This window comes from Meriones unguiculatus, chromosome 12, assembly GCF_030254825.1.
Source record: "Meriones unguiculatus strain TT.TT164.6M chromosome 12, Bangor_MerUng_6.1, whole genome shotgun sequence".
NCBI lineage: Eukaryota > Metazoa > Chordata > Mammalia > Rodentia > Muridae > Meriones > Meriones unguiculatus.
The window spans coordinates 62,753,672-62,761,287 of NC_083360.1; the positions used below are offsets into that span (position 1 = coordinate 62,753,672).

Below are 7,616 nucleotides of genomic sequence, written 5' to 3' on the forward strand. Positions count from 1 at the left end.
ACGCCTTTAATTCCAGCACTTGGGAGGCAGAAGCAGGTGAATCTCTGTGAGTCCAGGACAGTCAAGGCTATTACACAGAGAAAGCTAAAACAAAACAAAAGAAAAAGAAAGAAATTTATTCAGAGAGGTATGTCACTTTTCAGTGACCTAGATCTCACAGACCACATCAAAACCAGCTCAAAGTACATGGAACACGTGATCCCTCAGGTTGCAGAACTTTATAAAAGGGATTGCAGATGCCTCCAGATTTATGTCGCAGAAGGGGGACAGTCTGCACAGGGGAACTGGTGTCATTTGCTCTAAGGTCCTACATTTAGTTTCACCAGACAGAGTGAGGCTATGGGTTTTACAGAAGTACCGTGGCCATGCCTGATTCAAAGCCCACCCTCAATTCACACCAACATTTTAGTAACTAAGAAATATGAGAGTGGCTGGGTTTGGTGGCACACACCTGTAACCTCAGAACTTGAGACTGAGGCAGGTGGAGCTCTGTGAGTTCAAGGACAGCCTGATCTATACAGCAAGTTCCAGGACTGCTACATAATGAAGAGATCCTGTCTAAAAGAAAAGAAATAAGAAGAAGGAAGGAAGGAAGGAAGGAAGGAAGGAAGGAAGGAAGGAAGGCAAAAGAAAAGAAAAGAAAAAAGAAAAAAGAAAAGAAAAGAAAAAAAGAAAAGAAAAGAAAAAATAAGAAACTGACAACATGGGCTATGGGATTTTTGCACCTGCTTTCTCTAAGTCGGCCTCTGGGATACGAAATTACTAACTGTGAGGAGCCACCCTTCTTGGAGAGCTGGCTCACAGGTCTGGTGAATAGTGCTAGAAAGGCTAGGAGTGTAGATGCTGCTGTTAGAGCCACCGTGACCTGCAGCCGACTCCACTGCAGGCAAAAGCGCTCCCATTAGCAACACTGTAGAAGGTTCAGCATCTGGCTAACATTCAGGAAAGCAGGAATTCTACAGCCACTGTGATTGCCAACGTTAGGTTTTAAGTTTAAATTACTGTGCTTAACATATCTAAAAAGTAAGCCAGGATACACACACACAGAAAAAAAAAAAATCTGTTAAAAAAAAAAAAACCCACAACACAACAAAACAAAAGAAACAAACAAAACCAGAAGAGATCTATGAGATAAGAATGTCTCCTGGACTTGATGGAGCATGCCTTTGATCCTAGCACTCAGAAGGCAGAGGTAGATGAATCTCTGAGAGTTCAAGGACAGCTAGACTTGAAAGAGTAGACTACAAAGAGTAAACCTGTCTCAAAAAAACCAATAAGGGCTGGAGAGATGGCTCAGAGGTTAAGAGCACTGGCTGTTCTTCCAAAGGTCCTGAGTTCAATTCCCAGCAACACAACCATCTATAATGAGATCTGGTGCCCTCTTCTGGCATGCCTGCACATATGCAGGGAGAATATTGTATAAGTAGTAAATAAATAAATCTTTTTAAAAAAAGAAACCAAAGATAGATAGATAGATAGATAGATAGATAGATAGATAGATAGATAGATAGATAGATAGATATGCCTTTAAACTTTAAGCCCTTTTTGTCCAAGGACAGATGGCTTCCTGAAAGATGAGAAGGTGAGTGTTCTCACTTCTGTAGACAAACTTGGTTTCCCCAACTGCACATGCTGTGTGTTTGATCACATGTAGACAGAAAGCGTATGTCAGGATGCATGCTTGCCTCTGATTAGACAAAGGGGGAATTGCATATCCTTGTGGGGTTTGCCTTTAAAGCCCCTGACTAATGAAATTTGGTGCTATACTCTGGGAAACCTGGGTATGGACCTGGCCAGTATTTAATAAAGCTTAATCCAATTTGGCTCAAAAATTGTGGTAGTGGTCTTCTTCCTCTGGTGGGATTAATACCACAAATGGGAACACCAGAGGCAATCTAAGGTATCTCACAACAGAAAGTAAACACAATTAGTAAAAAGTACAACATTGTAGAGTTTCGTTTTGTTTTTTCCCATAACTTTACTAAATCTCCCCAAAGCAGCCTCTTATTTTTAGGACATTTTAAGTAGGACTTAAAATGATTGCTGCTGTGAGAAAGACTTCTCTTTACTCAGGACTCATCAAGTTCTGCTAATGGCACTTCCAGAGGTTCGATGGTCCCTCAGAGACACACAACTAGGACTCTTAGAAACAACGTTTGGGAATTTGAGCCTTTTCTAGCTTTGACTATGGGGGTTTGTGACAATAGAAGCACACTTCTGTTCAGAAAGTTCTTTTGGTCCAGTAAGCAACCAGGAGGCAACGTGGCTCCTGCTGCTCCTGAGGGTGCTGGGATCTGGACACTGGTCACTTTCGAGGCTGTTAGCTATGCTGCATTTTGGGGGAAAGGTGTGTTCATGGAGGCGTGTGAGTTTTGGTGAGCCACCTGTGCAGTCCACTGCATAGGGTGTGGGAGTGTTGGCTGTGTACTACCCTCGGCTGTAACACCGGAGATGAACCTTGTGGGTTCTGACAGACTGGTGTTTTCCCATTCTTGTTCATCCTCATCTTTCTGTTTCTTTCCGTCTAGGGTATGTGAGTCTTTTGGCATGATCTGCATTCCACCACCTTTCAAGGGCAGCAGGAGTCCAGCTTTGGTCTCCAGCTTCCCTTCAGCCAGAAACATCTGAAGAGTCTAGAGCAGAAAGAGAAAGAAGTAGGCTGGACAGAACCAGCAGCTGGACATGGCCAGAGCTATCTTCAATAGAGGAAAGAGCAGCCGTTCATAGGGATTACAGGAAACACAGTGATAATACCAGGAGCAGAAGCCTAGAGAAAGCACAATGAGACTAGTAAGCGTTATAAGGAGAGTGAGTAGCTACGGGGAGGGAAGAGTGAGGATGTTATGCCCAAGTCTCTTGGACCTCAAAGACCACCCACGAGCCAATTCCAATGCAAACACAGTAGAGTCTTTATTACAAGCTTGAGCTTGGGCCCACACCGTCACCAACGCAGAAGTTCTCAAGTGTAGAGCCCCGAGCTCAGGGAAAGAGGGGTTTTTATTTAGGATTACAGCAAGGCTTGGGAAATTCCAGCCTAGCAGTTACACAACTGGGTGACATTCAGCAAGAGCAAGCTTGTTACAAACTGATTGTGACTAGCTAACATTGAGTGAGCTATCCATAGACCTCAAGAATGTTAAGCATTCCTGTGCTTGAATGTTCTACTATAGGGTCAGTGGGTTGCCCAGCACAGATGCCCCGTCCATTCTTGTGTTTATCTCCAGGCTATTCCTTGGGTAGGAGATTTTATGATCTTGTTCCTGGAATTGGTGACGTACGGCCTAGTTCCTGGGACTGGTGACTTTGGGGTGGGAGTGTGGTCAGGCCTGGTCCTCTCAAGGAGATTGGTAGGGGACATAACATATAGAAGACATACTATTGAGTAGGGACTAAGGGAGCCTGGAGGCAAGCATGGACCTTAATATACGAATAAATGCCACAGGTATATGTTAATTGGAGAGCCATATGTCCCATTTTTCAGAAGTAAAGGAAATGACTCCCTTTGGTAGGCAGAAACGGCTTTAAAATGCTAGCTTTTATCTAATTGACAGAAAGCATTCTAGAGTTCAATTTGGGCTCATTTCTGGTTTGGACTGCCTTTTGGAATTTGGGGAATTGACCATTGCTTTCAAGTTTCATTCTGACTCCATTTTAAATTCTTTTATCTAAGAAACTAAGCTTATGAAAAAGCCCTGTGTTTCTCAAAGACAAACCCATGCTCAGTGAATGTCAACAGCCATTGGGTAAATGCAAATGAAAAGGACAAAGAGATACCATTCCACGCTTGCTAAGATGGAGATAATAACTTCAGATGATAAGGTGTTGTAAAGGATATGGAAATTGGAGCCCTCTTGCTCTGCTAAGAGGAACATGAAATGGGATAGTATTTTGGAAAGCATTTGTCAACTTGATCATGTCAAACAGCTTAGCTCCCGAAAGGACTAAAGAATTCCTCCCTGTGTTGTTGTAAAGAAAAATGAGTGTTGGGCAATATAATGTTATTATTAGCCCTATAATTATTGTGGTGGTATTATTTGACCCATCACAACTACTAAGACACAGACACCTGTTAGATTTTATAATTGCCTTAGAACCTTGGACTGGGCAGATATTTCTGCGTATGCTGTCTCAATAACCTCACCATCCATCTCCCAGCCCCCATCCAATGCCATCACCTTAACAGTCTTTATCTGGGCTACCTTTTATCCATAATCTTATGAATACTTGCTTCTATCTTTCATCTGGGCCATTTCATTTCTTTCCAGTGATTTTCTTGAATTCAAAAGTCCAGGAACCTTAGCCACTCCTACCCCATTTTGCCCTGCCCAGGTATAGGCTTTTAATCAACCAATAAGGTAAAATGTCTTAAGCAGGTTTACAAAAGATAAGTATAATCAGATCTTAAGGGCCAGTAATTAGCATCAAAATAAAGCATTAGAACAACCCCCACCCGAGCGCTCAAAACAAAAACAAACAAACAAAAAACAGGACACAAAGAACAATAGATGGTGATGTTTGCTTCGTCTAGCCAGTATAGTTCAAACTGAATTAGTTGAAATTTAATTCAGGGACTTTCTTCTGCAGTTGGAAACTCAGGAAAAATGGGTAGCTGTGGTGCCTATTAGCATACCAAAGCACATGATGACCTCCAGGCTCTGAGCATCACAAGTACCAGTTACTGACTCTGTGCTGGCAGACCTGCTTTTCTTACCATGACCCCTACCTTAAAGTTTTCACGGGTTTCCCTTCCCCTAGCTTCGCCTTCCTATATAACCCTGCCATTTTTGCCATTTCTTGGACCTCTCTCTCACTCTAGACCTTCTTGGTCTCCTTTGCCCGTACTCTCTCTTTTCCTTTCTTGCTCTCTCCATCTGTCTTAGGGTTATTATTGCTTTGATAAAACACTATGACCAAATCAAGTTGTAGAGGAATTTTAATTCAGAACATGGCTGCTCTGGTGAGAGATCACATCCAAAGACCTTTTGGGTCTGTGTGATCTGGCTGGAATACAAATACACCTTTAATCCAGGAGACAGAGACAAGCAGATCTGAATTCAAGGCCAATCTGGTATAGAGCAAGTATCAGGTAAAGAAAAGCTTAGATTAGGCTTGGTGGAACTTGCCTTTAATCCCAAACAATGAAGGTAAAGTAAGTTTGTGAAGGAAGCACCCATGTTTGAAAGTGATGTTTAATTGAGTGGCGGAAAAAGTGACAGATCAGAGAAAGATTTGACAGAATAGGATATACCCAACTCTCACAAGAACAGAGAGAAAAGGTAAGCTACTTAAGGGAGCAGCACAGAGAGGGAGGGAGGGAGGAGGCAGTCTTACCAGGAGAGATTTACAGAGAGAGGTTGAATGAAAGAACAAGCTAGACACAGGTGACAGACAGAATGAGCCAGAGAATGAGAAGGAGCCAGAAAAGATTGCTGAAGTTAGTTTGAAGCCAACCAGAGCACTTCAGAGATAGGGTTTCTCTGTGTAGTCCTGGCTGTCCTGGAACTTCCTCTGTAGACCAGGCTGGTCTCACAGAGCTCTGCCTGCCTGTGCCTCCCAAGTGCTGGGATTAAGGGTGTGCACCACTATGCCCCGCTCTCAGTTTTTATTATTTTATTAATAAGACTTAAGAACCCAAAGAAGGGTCTCCAGTTTCCCTGATCACACTGAAACTGCAGGTTAAGACTAGAGGAAATAGGGCCCTTCTCATAGTTAATCCCACATCACAGGGATCCAAGCTATAGGTTTAGGAGAGAGGAAGGTGACTTTGTGTAAAATCTTGTATATGAATATAATTATCGTCATAACTAAAAAAAGAAATAATTTTTTTTCAAAAAGATGTTAAAAATTCTTCCAGTGACATTTCTTCCTTGTTTTTTGTTTTATTGAGATTTATGTATATAACTGTTTCGCCTGCATGTGCACTAGGTGTGTGCCTGCTACCTTCAAAGGCCAAAAGAGGGCATTAGTATCAGAATCTCCTGGAACTGGAATCACAGAGGGTTATGAGCTGTATGTGGGTGCTGGGAAATGAACCAGGGTCCTCTGGAAGAGCAGCACATAGTCTTAACCACTGAGACATCCCCCACCGCCTTGTTGTTTGGTTTTAGTTGATACTGTTTCCTACTAATTTGTTTTGGCATTTTTCTTTCTTTTTTTTTTTTTTAAGGTGTCTGAGTGTTTTGCCTGTATTGTCTGTGCATTACTTAATGCTTGGTGCCCAAAGAGGCCAGAAGAGGGCATCAGAAACTCTGTAATGGAGTCACAGACTGTTGAGAGCTGTCATGTGGGTGCTGGGAAATGAACCAGGGTCCTCTGGAGGAGTAGCCAGAGCTCTTTAGCCTCAGAGCCATCTCTCCAGCCCCGCTTGTTGTTTTGGAGACAGGATTTATGTACCCTAGACTTGCTTCAAACTTCCTATGGGGGGAACATGTGTTTGTGTGTTCAAGATATATGTTTTTTTCATATATCTCTCTGCAACCACCTTGCAAGTGCTAGGATTACAGGCATGTGCCATCACAGTGTGTTTATATGGTGCTGGGGATTGACCCCAGGGCTTCATGCTTGTGAACCAAGTATTGTAACAGTTGAGCTGCATCCCAATCCATCCAATGACAGTTTCAATAAATAAAATATATACTATCCAGGCACCGCAATTTAATTCAATCAAAAAGGGAATAAAGTACCAAAACTTGCTACAAGGTGAAAATATTGTGCAATATTACAGATACTCGTTATAAAGATCATGTATGATCATATTTATCTTAAATGCAGAGAATAAATTGGGTGTGGTGGGATACACCTTTAATCCCAGGACTCAAAATGCAGAAGCAGCCTCATCCCTGTAAGTCCATAGCCTGGTCTACATAGTGAGATTCTACTTCAAAAAGCCCAGATAGCGAACCTTTACAGACGAAAAGCCTGTAAGTTGCTGGCTGAAACTGGAAAGATTGGGAGCCATAACTAAAAGCAACAGACTTCCTTTCCAGGAGTGGTGAAAATGTTCTCAACTGTGATTGTACTACAAGCGAGCGAAGGAATGGCTCTAATGGGTGAATTACACAGTGTGTGTCACAGACACCCGTACGAGCCAGGGATTGTTCCCCACACTCTGTTAGGATCTCTGGACTGGCTCATGAATGGCAAAGCATCAGAAGCATCTAGGACCACTGGACTTCAAGCTCCTTCCGTTGCCTAGTTTCCCGGTTTACTCCTTTAACAGTCACATGGGGCTCTGTCGCCCTGGAGAAGTGGTGAGTTTTAAAAATGTACATCGTGGCTAAGATTGAACGATGTGTGATGCATAGCCGACGTCCCATAAGTTCTACTGTGCATGTATACAGCAAGACACAACGTACAAATGTACACGGGGCCTTTCGGAACGGACGGGTCCCAGTGGCTCTGGGACCTCTTTTGGACAACAGGAGCAGTAGCGCAGGTTCGCAACACCAGTGGACAAAAGTCCCACCTCCATGAACCAGAGCAGAGGACACTGAGACGTGCCCCAGTGATTGAGTCTTTAAATAATTGCGGGTCCCCGACCAGATTAGCTACACACACGTCAAGCGACGCCGCCCTCGAACAAGCCGAGAGAACAATGCACTCAGCCCTGCCCCCAG

The 7,616-nt window shown here is 43.1% G+C and overlaps 1 pseudogene; it reads right to left on the bottom strand.

Annotated features, from left to right (window-relative positions):
* Nucleotides 1-2,305: 2,305 nt before the first annotated feature.
* On the bottom strand, nt 2,306-7,271 carry LOC110556553 (death-associated protein 1-like; annotated as a pseudogene).
* Nucleotides 7,272-7,616: the final 345 nt, after the last annotated feature.